Source organism: Panthera leo, chromosome F2, assembly GCF_018350215.1.
Source record: "Panthera leo isolate Ple1 chromosome F2, P.leo_Ple1_pat1.1, whole genome shotgun sequence".
Lineage (NCBI taxonomy): Eukaryota > Metazoa > Chordata > Mammalia > Carnivora > Felidae > Panthera > Panthera leo.
Window position 1 is genome coordinate 70,831,851 of NC_056695.1, and position 13,051 is coordinate 70,844,901.

Consider the following 13,051-nt stretch of genomic DNA (forward strand, 5'->3'; position numbering starts at 1 on the left):
AGACAGAGAGAGAACATGAGCAGGGTAGGGGTAGAGGGAAAAAGAGAGAGAGAGAGAATCTCAAGCAGACTCCATGCTTAGGGCAGAGCCCAATGTGATCCCCTGACCCTGGGATCATGACCTAAGCCCAAATCAAGAGTCAGATGCTCAATCATCCGAGCCACCCAGGCCCCCCTGTTAACATTTCTTCCAAGGCAAGTCTACTGGCAAAAAATTCAATATTTGTTTGAGAAAGCTTTTATTTCCCCTTAACTTTTGAAAGATAATTTCACAAAGTACAAAATGCTAAGTCGGTGGGGTTTTTTTCTTGACACTTGAAATATTTCACTCCATTCTCTTGCTTGTGTGGTTTCTGAGAAGTCAGATGTTATTCCTCTGTAGGTGAGGAATTTTTTCTATCTGGTTTCTTTCAGGATTTTTTTTTTGTTTACCTTTAATTTTCTGTAGTTTGAAAATGATATGCTTAGATATATACAGTGTATATAGTATATATATTGCCATTTATGCTTTTGGTCTTAACCAGCAGTGATAGAATAGTTCCAGTGTCCTAAAAGTCCCTGTGCACCTCCTGTTTGTCCCTCCCTCCCTCCTCCTGAACCCCTGGTAGCCACTGAGTTTTGTACTATGTCCCCAATTTTGCCTTTTCCAGAATGATAGATAGACAGAATTATACACTATGTAGCCTTTTCAGATTGGCTTCCTTCACTTAGAAATACTCACTTAAGGTTCATCCATATCTTGTCATGGCTTGATAACTGATTTCTTTTTATCACCAAATAACACTTAACTGTATGGATGCAGCACAGTGTGTTTACATAGTCATCTATTGAAGGATATCTTGGTTGAAGCTGCCATAAACATTTTTGTAAAGGTTTTGGCGTGGCGCCTGGGTGGCTCAGGGGGTTGGGGGTCCGACTTCGGCTCAGGTCATGATCTCACGGTTCGTGGGTTCCAGCCCTGCCTCTGGCTCTGTGCTGACAGATCAGAGCCTGCAGCCTGCTTCAGATTCTGTCTCCAGCTCTCTACCCAGCTTGTGCTCTGTCTCTCTGTCTCTAAAATAAATAAATAAACATTAAAAAAAATTTTTTTTTAAGTTTTTGTGTGGACGTAAGCTTTCAGTTCACAAGGGCATATAATGAGGCCCACGGCTGTTGGAGTGTATGGTAAAAGTATGTCTAGCTTTATAGGAAACTGCCAACTCTTTTCTAAAGTGGCTGTGCCATTTTTCATTCCCACCAGCGACGAATGAGAGTTTTCGTTGTCCCTCGTCTTTGCCAGCATTCGGTGGTGCCCTGTTTTGAATTTTAGCCATTCTAATAGATGTCTAGTGGTATCTCATTGCAGGTCTAAGTTGAAATTCTCTAATGATGTATGGTGTTAAGTATCTTTTCATGTGTTTATTCGCCGTCTGCACATCTTCTTTGATGAGGTGTCTTTCCAGATTTTTACTTTTTCTTTTCAGTTGGACCATCTATTTTCTTGACTTTTCTCGATCATCTATTTGTTGACTTTTAAGAGGTGGTTTCTCTGGTACATTTCAGATACCCCTCAGGTATCAAATACGTGTTTTATCCCATTCTGTGGCTTGTCTTTCCATTATTTTAACTTTATTCACTCTTATAGCATTTTTGTTGCAACAAACTTCACATGAAATAAAATTCACTGTGTAAGAGTGCTCGCTTCAATAGTTTTTGGGATACTCACTATGTTTTTGTGTGTGTGTTTCACTAATATTCCTACAGACAAAATTTCATCTGGTACGCAACATAGAAACATAGAAATAAGTTTTTAAAAAATTTTTTTAAGTTTATTTATTTATTTTGAGAGAGAGGGAGAGAGACCATGCGGGAGGGGAACAGAGATAGGGAAAGAGAGAATCCCAAGCAGGCTCCGTGTTGTCAACTCAGAGCCTGACACAGGGCTCGAACTCACAAATGGTGAGATCGTGACCTGAGCCAAAATCAAGAGTTGGATGCTTAACCAACCGAGCCACCCAGGTGCCCCCTAGAAACAAGTTTTTAAAGTTGGTGGAAAAACTTGCTATGTCGAAATGATTGAAAATGGCACTGGGAAATTTATAAGGCTTCCTAAGGGATTTGCAGGGGTGGTATTGATAATGCAGGCTTCTCTCCTTTACACACTGACTTTAACGAGTCTCACCTTTACCTGTACTCTCTCTCCTCAACACACACACACATACCCACACTAATTGTTAAAATTACCTACAAGTTTTATTATCCTATATTTACAAAGATGAGAGAACAAAGCCCAAGGGAGCTCAACCAAAACCAATAAAAGTGGGATTTGAAACTAGGTTTATGTGCTGCTGGATAAAGTGATTTTAAAACTACTATTCTGTTAGCCTTTTATATGTGTATATATGTACGTACATATGTGTGTTTGTGTTCATGTATATGTTTTATTATCATTTAGGCATCTCACAGCCAACCTATCAGGAGGCCACTGCCATTGAATAGTTTGTTACTCACAGATCTCAAGAAGAGGGGTCATGCCACACCATGGCAGTGGAGGACTGGGGACTGAAGAAGTATGGAGGTCAGTCAGGAGGCAGAGAGAGAGGGGGAAACTTTGCGGCAAGGACCTTTATTGGGGTTTCTGCAAGAAAGAATGGTGGGTGAGACAAGGTGGGCAGGTTTAGGATTGGTTAGCTTGAGTAATTTCAGCTGACTTAGGAGTGTAGGGCTGTCTTTGGTTGTCCTGGGATGGTGATGGCGGGCGGGTAATGGCCTGGAGCGAGAGAGCTAGTTAAAGGAAGTATTTGGTATGACTCTGGACCAAAATGTAAGCTCATAGACCAGGGGTTGCCATCTTTAGGAAGTAACTAGCCCTGAGTGAGGCAGCCCCCTAGGGTCAGCAAGGCCCCAAAATACCAACATATCAAAAATACAGTCATGATTAATAGAACGTACGGACATACACACACATATGTGTGGACACATAAATGTGTATTTTAGCTATAGTTGTATAGCTGGGCTGGGAAAGAGAGGACGATTTTTGCTGTAGCGACGCAGCTGTCCAAACCTGGGATCCCACCTGGCAGTTCCCGCGCTAACATCAGTGCGGTGTGCTGTCTACTGTGTGAGCCATCTTGCTTGTAGTTTGAGCTTGGCTTCACGGGATGGTGAAAGCCTCGCAGAGAGTCAGTGCCTGGGACAAGAAGCAGAGAAATGCAGTTTTCCTGCAGGCTCTGCATCAAAGGTTAAGGGGCTTGGCCAACTATCTTACAGGGAGGGAAGGAGAGGGGAAGGATGAGCTAAGTGTCTCGAGATTACATCTTAGATGTGTTTCTAAATCATTCTATTTAAATTGTTTTATAAGTTTAAATTCTGGTTAAATGGTTTTATCAGTAAAAAGGCATTTTTGTCGTGGTGGTTGTTTTTAATGATATACGTCTAGTAAGTACAATTTTGTATTTTATGTTTTTATTTTTATTTCTTCTTATTTTCAATTTTCTATCTTAAATGTCCGTGCCAGTGGCTGCAGAGAAGGCATCGGCTGTGGCTGCTGGTACGGTAAAGTTGGCTAAAGAAAGGTTAGCTTCCACACTTGCTCCCGGGGTGTTGGCAAGATTCACCTCCCCTTGGGTTGCTCATGATGTCCCATTTATTTATTTCTTCTTCCGTTGCTTGTACTTTTGATGTCATACCCAAGAAACCATTGCACAACCTAAGGCCATGAAGATCTAAGTCTATCTTTTCTTCCAAGACTTCTATAGATTAAGCTCTTGCGTTTAGGTTTTATACATTTTGAGTTAATTTTTCTATAGGGTGTGAAGCAGAGGTTCAAATTCATTTGGCACGTGCCTCTCCCATTGTCCCAGCACCAACCGTTGACAAGACTATTCTTTATCCATGGACGGTCTTGGGGCACTTGTTGAAAATTAATTGGCCAGAGACACACGGATTTATTTTTGGACTCTCAATTCTATTTCATTGAGCTAAATGCCTACAATTCTATTTCATTGCACTAATTGCCTACTTGGACCAATACCACACTGTCTTCTTTACCATTGTTTTGTAGTAAGTTTTGAAATCAAGAAGCGTGAGTCTCACTAGTTCGTTCTTCTTTTTCTGGGTTTTGGCTCTTCTGGGCCCCTGGCAATTCCATTTGAATTTTAGAATCAACTCATCAATTTGGACAGAGAAATCAGCTGGGATTCTAACAGTGATTGTGTTGAAGCTTTAAATCAATTTGGAGAGAGTTGCCATCTTAACAATTCTAAATTCTTCCATCCATAAACATAGGATGCTTTTCCAACTATTTGGGATATCTATAATTTCTTTCAACAATGTTTTGTAGCTTTTAGAGTATGAGTTTTTAATTCATTTTGTTAAATTAATTTCTATGTATTTGATTCTTTTGGATGCTATTGTAAGTGAATTTTTTGCTTATTTCATTTTCAGACAATTTACTACAAGTATATAAAGATACAATTGACATTGTATATCGATCTTGTATCTTGAAACTTTGCTGAACTCATTTATTAGTTGTGATAATTTTTTAGCGGATTCCTTGGGATTTTTTTTTTAAATTCTTTTATTGAAATTCAAGTTAGTTAACATACAGTGTATTCTTGACTGCTTCAGGAGTATAACCCAGTGATTGGTCTCTTACATATGACACCCAGTACTCACCCCCAAAAGCGCCCTCTTTAATGTCCATCACCCATTTAACCCATCCCCCAACCCACTTCCCCTCCAGGAACCCTCAGTTTGTTCTCTGGATTCAGAGTCTCTTATGGTTTGCCTCCCTCTCTGTTTCTTTTATTTTTTTTTAATGTTTATTTATTTAAACAGGCAGAAAGCGAGAGAGAGCACAGGCAGGGGACACAGGGGGGGACACAGAATTGGAAGGAAGCTCTGGACTCTAAGCTGTCAGCACAGAACCCGATGCCTGGCTGGAACCCACGAACCGCAAGTTCATGAACTTAGCGGAAGTCCTCTGCTTAACCGACTGAGCCACCCGCATGTCCCAGGATCCCTCTCTGTTTTTATCTCATTTTTTGATACACAAGATTGTCATTTGCAAATAGAGATAATTTTACTTCTTCCTTTCTAGTCTGCATGCCCGTTATTTCATTTTCTTGCCTAACTGCCCTGATTATAACCTACAGCACAATGTTGAATAGAAACGGTAAGAGAGAATTTCCTTGTCCTCTTCCCCATCCTTGAGGGAAAGAATCTATTCTTTCACCACTGCATGTGTTGTCAATGGTGAACTTTTTATCAATGGCTTTTATCCAATGGGGGAAGTACCCTTAGATTCCTGTATATTAGATGTTTTAATCATGGAAGAGTTTTGAATTTTGTCTTTTATTTACTTTTGCACTCTTATATACTGCCATTTGCATATGCTGATCACTCACTAAGTAATAAATGAAATTCATGTATGCATGAGTGGTTAAGTACAATCAGAGTGAACTGAAGAAGTGATTTCATTAATGGTCGAAACATAAAAAGAAAAACAGATAATCGTATTTAAGTGTCTGTACGTCTTTAGAACTTGCTTCACTTTTTATATAGCATAGGGAAATAGATTTAAATTATAAAATTTTGGGGCGCCTGGGTGGCTCAGTCGGTTAAGCGTCCGACTTCGGCTCAGGTCATGATCTCACAGCTTGTGGGTTCGAGCCCCGCGTCGGGCTCTGTGCTGACTGCTCAGAGCCTGGAGCCTGTTTCAGATTCTGTGTCTCCCTCTCTCTCTGACCCTCCCCGGTTCATGCTCTGTCTCTCTCTGTCTCAAAAGTAAATAAACGTTAAAAAAAAAATTATAAAATTTTGTTTTGTCAGTTTAACATACAACCCTGTAGTAAATATAAAGCATCGATATTTGAGGAAGGACGTTTTGTTTTGTTTTTTGAATTAGAGATGCTTAACTTGAGCCCATAACAGAAGCAACACTTTTCACCTGATAAGCACTCATCCTATTTGCAAATCAGACTTACAAAGAGATGAAAACTCCTTACGTTTCTGTTATATCAGTCAAGAGACTAGGACTCAGGCAGTAATAAGGCCGTTGGCTTATAAAGGAACCTCTGTGTTGTAGTTGTTTGTGAAGAAACTTAATGCTCTTGAAGAAAGCGGTCCCCGGTGAAAGCACTCCTTATTTTTAAACAAATTGCCTTTCATCCTGTATTTATTTGAGGGGCTTCTAAGACTGTCCAAATAGAAAGGCGCATTGCTTCCTTTAAATAGCTAATAGGAGATGAATCCAATTACAGGCCAGCCTGCTTGCAGCTCTTCGGTCCAGAAATGCGTATTATTCACAGAAGCAGAGAGAATGGCCCAGGGAGGAATGCGTCTGTTTGCCCTGAATGAAGGCAAGTCATTGCTGTAAGAGGCCAGCTGGTCTCCCTGCACAAAAGGGGAAATCGTGCAAAATAAACTTGTAAAAGTGAGTCCACTGTCATCAACTTCGTGGTGGAGGCAACAAATGATAGAGGAGCTGAGAGCGCCTGGTCCGGGGGTGAGGTGACAGGCGTCAGAGCCAGGGGGGTTGTCTAACCACTTGAGGATTGACCTGACGAGGCTTTTGAAAAGCACAGGCTTAAATACAAACAGGTACACTCTTTTTCCCTGCCTGCTGTCGGGAAAGAATTGCAGCTACGTGAGACACCCTGCTTTGGAAACTGATATCGGGGACAAAAATTCCCATCAGAAGCGGAGTGACCATATGAAATGTATTTTTCAAATTGAGACCCGTTTGAGAGTGAGAGAGGTTGCTCTTAATAATTACAAGGGAGACAAGCATAAACTGCAAGTGTCCTGGGCAAACCAAGATGAATGAATGATGTAAAAAGATGTTGTTATTCTTTTTTTTTAGTTTTTGGGGGAGATGATTCGGGGGGCGGGTGAGAACTGGACGATTTTATTCCAATCTGAAAACAAGCGCATTATACTACTTACTACCCACAAGGGTTTTGTTTGTGTTTGTGTTAAAGTTTGGGTCCTGTGACAAACGATACCCTCACAGGAGTCATTCTCTCCCCTGAGAGACCCCTGGATTCGTTCTAAGCTAGAGAGAACAGGAAATGCAAAGAGCCAGTGGTGAGAATAAGCTTGATGTGTCCCAGGCAGGATAAGAAGCCAGCAAGGCTGGAGAGACATGAGGAAGGAAACAAGTGATGGACAGGGGCAGCTCATGGAGGTCTCCTCCTTCCAGAAGGCAACACAGTAGAGAGAAGGGCTGCCTGACAGCATCCCTAGCTGAGTCTAGAGCCTGGCTTTGCCTTTTGTGGGCTTTGTACTCTTCGACCCGTTGTTCGACAATGCCTGCCTCCGTCTCTTGTACTTTATCAGAGGGAAAGCAGCTTACATCCACTAGAGTACGTGTCATCGTAGAATGTCAGCACAGCACAGAGTCACTATCCAAGTGTTCAAAAATGTTTGTGGTTGATATTGTCATTCACTTCATTAGGGGCAGTAGCTTTTCCCAAGGAAGAAAGAGATCAGACCCAAGGGCTGATTTGTGAGACCCTGACACCTGGTCCGGAGTGTTTCTCCTACTAATGGGCCATTTTAGTACTGAGATGATTATTTTTTCAGATCTTTTGGATTCTGGGCAATTAGGTCTAGTAGCCTATGCTGAGGTCCAAACAGAATTCCAGCTTCGATTCTCAATTACTGAAGTATACAAGTTTAGATGTCTCAATCCTGTAACCCGTATCCATGGACCTCAAAGTCACCCTGGAAATATCTGGGACTCTTTCCATGGTTTTGTCCTCCAAATGGTAAGAAACCCAAGACCTACTCTGGAAAATAATGATGTAACCACCAACGGCAATGACCACAGTGATAGTCATGAATGGTAGCCAACGTTTGTTGATCCTTCCCTTTGTGACAGCTGACCACCTTGCTGATTCCTCTCAAGATACTACCTTTATTTAGTTCTCGACATAACCACATGAGTTCAGAGAGTTTAGGAAGCACGGCTGGGGTGTGGGGGTTGGAGGACTGGAACCCAAACCCAAGTCAGCCTGCACTCATGTCTGTGCTCTGCTGCCTCCCCACGGGCAGAAGTGTTTGTAAGGCAACAGCAGATACTTTAGGCAGAGAGTCACCAAAGTCTCCTTTCAGTCTTTTAAACTGCAAATCTTGCAGGCGTTGCCCAGCGGATATCTTTGCTCCTGCCAAAAAGGATATGTCTCCATCTTACAGCGATCAGGATTTTCCTAGTGCTTGTGTCACTCATGGCTGGTCAGATGAAACACCCAAGGAAAGAGCATCCCCAGCAGGTCACTGAACTGTCACGGATGACATTAATCCTGGGCTGCATGCGTGATACTCTTGTGAACTGATATGTGCCATGCACTGTTGAAAAGCTCTAACCTATTTCCAGAGAATGACTTTCCATCCGGAGAATCTGTGCCTTGCTCAGCAGTAGCAAGAACAGTACTCTTAATTCTGGTGCCAGCCTGACCTTACGCCTGGTGAAGCGGCGTTGAGCGTTCACCTTATTAGACTTTTATTGGATCCAGCCGATTCATGGAAAGCCATTACAGGAAAAAACTGACTCTGGGTTGCCACTGCGTAATTCTACTCTGTCTTCTATTTCAAGGTGACTAGCACATCTCCGTTATCAAATTTCAGGGAGGAAGGAACATTAAAGCCAACCCAGGGAGGTAGCCTTGTATAGTAGTCACAAGCACGGAAGCATGTTTTCTGAGGTCAGTATAGATGAGTTCTCATCTCAGCTTTGGAAATGAATACTTAAATGACTAATTACCCAAAGCTTTCTGTTCTGCAGTTTCCCTTGGTATCTAGTATACGGGCACATTGAAAGATCAACCGGCATTATGGATGTGAACAGGCAAACTCATGTGGAAGGACCTGTCCATTCATTGGCCCCACTTCCATTCATGATCCCTGTTTCCTTGGCCACCTTCCAGCTAAGGGTCATCATGGGACACACTTCTGTCCAGTGGGACCAGCAGACTTTTTGGGTGGGCTTTCTAGAAATATTTCTGCTGTAACTGATAGAAAGGGTCTGTTTTGCGGCTCCTGGGTGGCTCAGTCGGTTAAGCGTCCAACTCTTGATTTTAGCTCAGGTCAGGATCTCATGGCTCGTGGGATCGAGGACCGTATCAGGCTCTGCACTGACAGCATGGAGCCTGCTTCAGATTCTCTCTCCCCCCTCTCTTTCTGCCCCTCCCTTACCCATTCTTTCTTTCTCGCTCTCAAATTAAATAAATGAACATAAGAAAAAAGAAAGGGTCTGTCTTTTGCCTCTTGAGTCTTACGCATACACACACACACACACACACACACACACACTTTTTTGTTTCCTGGAACATAGATGTGAAGTCTGTAGTATGACAAGTCATCTTGTAACCACAAGTAAATATGTGAAAACAATTAGAACAATTCTTATCACGTGGTTGGTACTACAAAGTGTCAATATTGCTATCATCATCATGATTGTTTATCATTATTATGAGCATGAGGGTTAGTAAATGATAACAGAGTAAAAAAATAGAAACTTCGCAAGTCCATAATAGCATTGATGAGCCAGTCTACCCACCCGAATCATCTTAATTTGGACTTCTTGATGCTGCAACGCCCGATACAACACCTATGCCGAAAGGTCATCCAGCCTCTGCTTGCACACTTCCAGTGACTGGAAGCTCACTACCTCCGAAGGCAGAGTAGTCTACCTTTGGGCAGATTTGACACCTAGAAAGATATTTCTTATCCTGATCTATATCTGTTTTCCTGGACTTAAATTTCTTTCTTTCTTTTTTTTTAAATAATAATTTCTGAGAGAACTGTTGAGCCTATCGATTCTCTTCTCTGTAACAGATTTCTATGAAGTACATTTATTCACATTAAACTTATGATCGGTTTGGGGCGCCTGGGTGCTGCAGTCGGTTAAGCGTCCGACTTCAGCCAGGTCACGATCTCGCGGTCCGTGAGTTCGAGCCCCGTGTCAGGCTCTGGGCTGATGGCTCGGAGCCTGGAGCCTGTTTCCGATTCTGTGTCTCCCTCTCTCTCTGCCCCTCCCCCGTTCATGCTCTGTCTCTCTCTGTCCCAAAAATAAATAAAAAACGTTGAAAAAAAATTAAAAAAAAAAAACAACTTATGATCGGTCTGAACGTACAACAGTTGGATTACAGGTGTGATGCAAAATTTGGTGACATTTCTCTTTACTCTCTCTTTATGAATCTCTCTCAACATCTTCCTTTTTCCCCCGTGGGCGTATTTCACCCTCATCACCTTTCTGTGACGGTCCAGGAAAAATGCCTAAGCTTCTTTCTGTATGAATGCCCCTTCAAGTTCCAGAATATTCTTCGTCTCTCTTTTTAAAAGGGACTCATCCATATCTCCATTTGTTGCTAATCAAATCGGTTTTCTTATGTCGAGGTATAAATGCTTGCTAACAGGTCCGTTTCCAGTTAAAATATTTGTGAAAATATCAACTATCTTAACACTAAGGAGCGATATTAATGGTGAAAAACCCGTGTTGGTACCCTGGTATCTGACCCAGTAGAAGCTGACCCACCTGCAAACTACAGAGACAGTATCGACTTCTTTTTGGCATGAATGTTGTCTGTCAGGGATGCCTGCATCAAGCTGGTGTATCTGGGCTTCTAAGAAGGTCCCCTAACCATCAAAGTCCCCTGCAGGTGATGGAAAGGAGTGCTCAGATAGGAAGGAATAAAAGGTTTCAACAGTTCCTTGAGGAAGTGAAGCCAGTGTATAAAGAAGCCTAAATAATCTGATTTTCTCCCTTGTTATAGGATATTCCGACCCTTATTTGACCCTAATTGTGACCCTGACAAACATCACAAAAGCACCTGGACAATTTTTCGGGGTGGACTCTCATGAATGAGACAGAGGTTGTTGTTTACTGCTGGGAACTGCTGGGCAAAGGATGCCCAGGGCCTGCCTGGATAGCGTTTTGCTTTTCACAGAAACCATCAGAATAGGAATGGGAGAAGCTCTCTGCCGAGGTGAGGACCGATTGCTGAGCTATCAAGCACAGGTCCGTCAATGAGAAGATGCCAAAGAAGGGTCTGTTTCTACCCCGACCACACCCCTTACCCAAACATCTGCTCACACAAAAATAGCATGTAGGTGCTGCGAAGGGCTCTTTCTTGTGCAAAATTATCTTTGCATCAAATCCCAGGGAAGTCAGAGTTTATGGAGGAAATCAGCCAATAAAGCCGGTAAGAGCATGGTCCAAGGCCAACTATCATGCTTTGCATCTCCTTTCCTACCTTCTAATCAGATAGCTTTAAGCAAATTTTGTAAGGCCCCCAGCCTAAGTGGGGATAATGGTGACATTTTCTGTAACCTTTGATGAAGTAATTAATGGTACGATCTTAAAGCCCTTAAAACTGTGATAGTCATAGAGTAAGCATTCAGAAAATGTTAGGTATTGTTCATTCATCTAATGAGATCCTATACTGCACCAAGAACTACCCTAAGATCTGGGAAGCAAATGTCGAACGAAACATGCATTGCAGGGGCGCCTGGGTGGCTCAGTCGGTCGGGCGTCCGACTTCGGCTCAGGTCACCATCTCGCGGTCGGTGAGTTCGAGCCCTGCGTCGGGCTCTGTGCCGACAGCTCGGAGCCCGGAGCCTGCTTCGGATTCTGTGTCTCCCTCTCTCTCTGCCCCTCCCCCTCTCATGCTCTGTCCCTCTCTGTCTCAGACACAAATAAACATTAAAAACAGAAACAAAAACAAAAAACATGCATCGCCTCCTGAGCTCATTTGACGTGAAGCAGGCCCGCCGTGAAGGAGAAGAGGCAGAAGGTGAAGTTGGAGGAATCAGGACACGGTATGTGCATCACAAGAGGCCCTGAGAGACCTTTCTGTGGAGAGTTCGCCAGTCAGGTTTCCATCTTGTAATGGAAAGCAGGGGAAGACCAGGGCAGAGACACCTTCCCCTCTGGCTCTCAGTTCCTACGTCTAATCCTCTGGAAACACCTTCTCCTCACTCGTCTCCAGAGGCCCTAGACTCCAGGCTCTACAGAGATAAAGGGAGCCCGTAACCAAAGCAGGTACGACCAGAGGCCCGGGTAGGATTGTGTTTCTTTCCATCCTCAATACCACAGCGTCAGGTGTTCGAGTTACTGGTGGCTCATTTTCTGCGCGGGTTGCCTGAGGACCTCTGCCACTGGGTTTACCAGAGTCAGCCCTCCCAAGTGCTGAGGGAGGCGGTATTCCCCTCATAATGTTGTGGCTTGTGGCAAATATTGCTTCCTTCTGCAAACTGCCTCAAAATTCCCATCTTCAAAACTTTCGTGGTTGTGACTTACTTAAACATCTTCTTCCAATAAATGCTGTAGAATTGTGAAGACGATTTATAGAAGCTGTTGGATTTCAAGGAAAAAAGCAAAAAACGATTTGGTCCAGGACACCAAAGTTTGAGTCCTGTCTCTGCCGCTAACTAGCCATCTGGCCTTGTACAGATACTGTATAACCATCAGAAATCTTTCTTTCCAAACAATTGGGAGTTGGATGGTTTCCAAAGTTCCTTCTTTCCTTTTACACCCTCCAGGTTCCATCTTCTAATTGTACAGATGAAGAAACGGACGCCTAAAGACAGAGGGGGATGGCCACACCATCTCTCAATTAATTAATTAATTCACCCAGGAACCTCCAGGAGGATTTCATTATTCTATGAGTCAGCAAAATTACTTTGTGGTACCAGTGATAGAGTGTTTTATCCTGCCTGTTAGAGAATCAGTGCACGGCATGGGTGAGTTTGGTGGGCCTGGTCGGTTTTAAAGTCAAGATCTCAATTCTTTCTCAATTCTGTTTCCCCTTCCTTGTTTGCGTCAATCAAGGGGGATAAAAGAGTTTGCTCTAAAATTAGCCGGCAGGGTTCTTTCATCTTGGATTCTTTTGAAATGAGAATTTAAGGCCAAGCCTCAAGTAACTAAAAATCTAGTTTTTCTTCCGCAAGCTTCTGGAATGTCTGGACTTTCGCCCTCACCAGACCAACACAAGGGTTTCTCAAGTGGGATACCATTTTTATCTCAAACCAGCTCTTTTGAGGGAGGTTGCTGAAAAAGCATTGGCCAC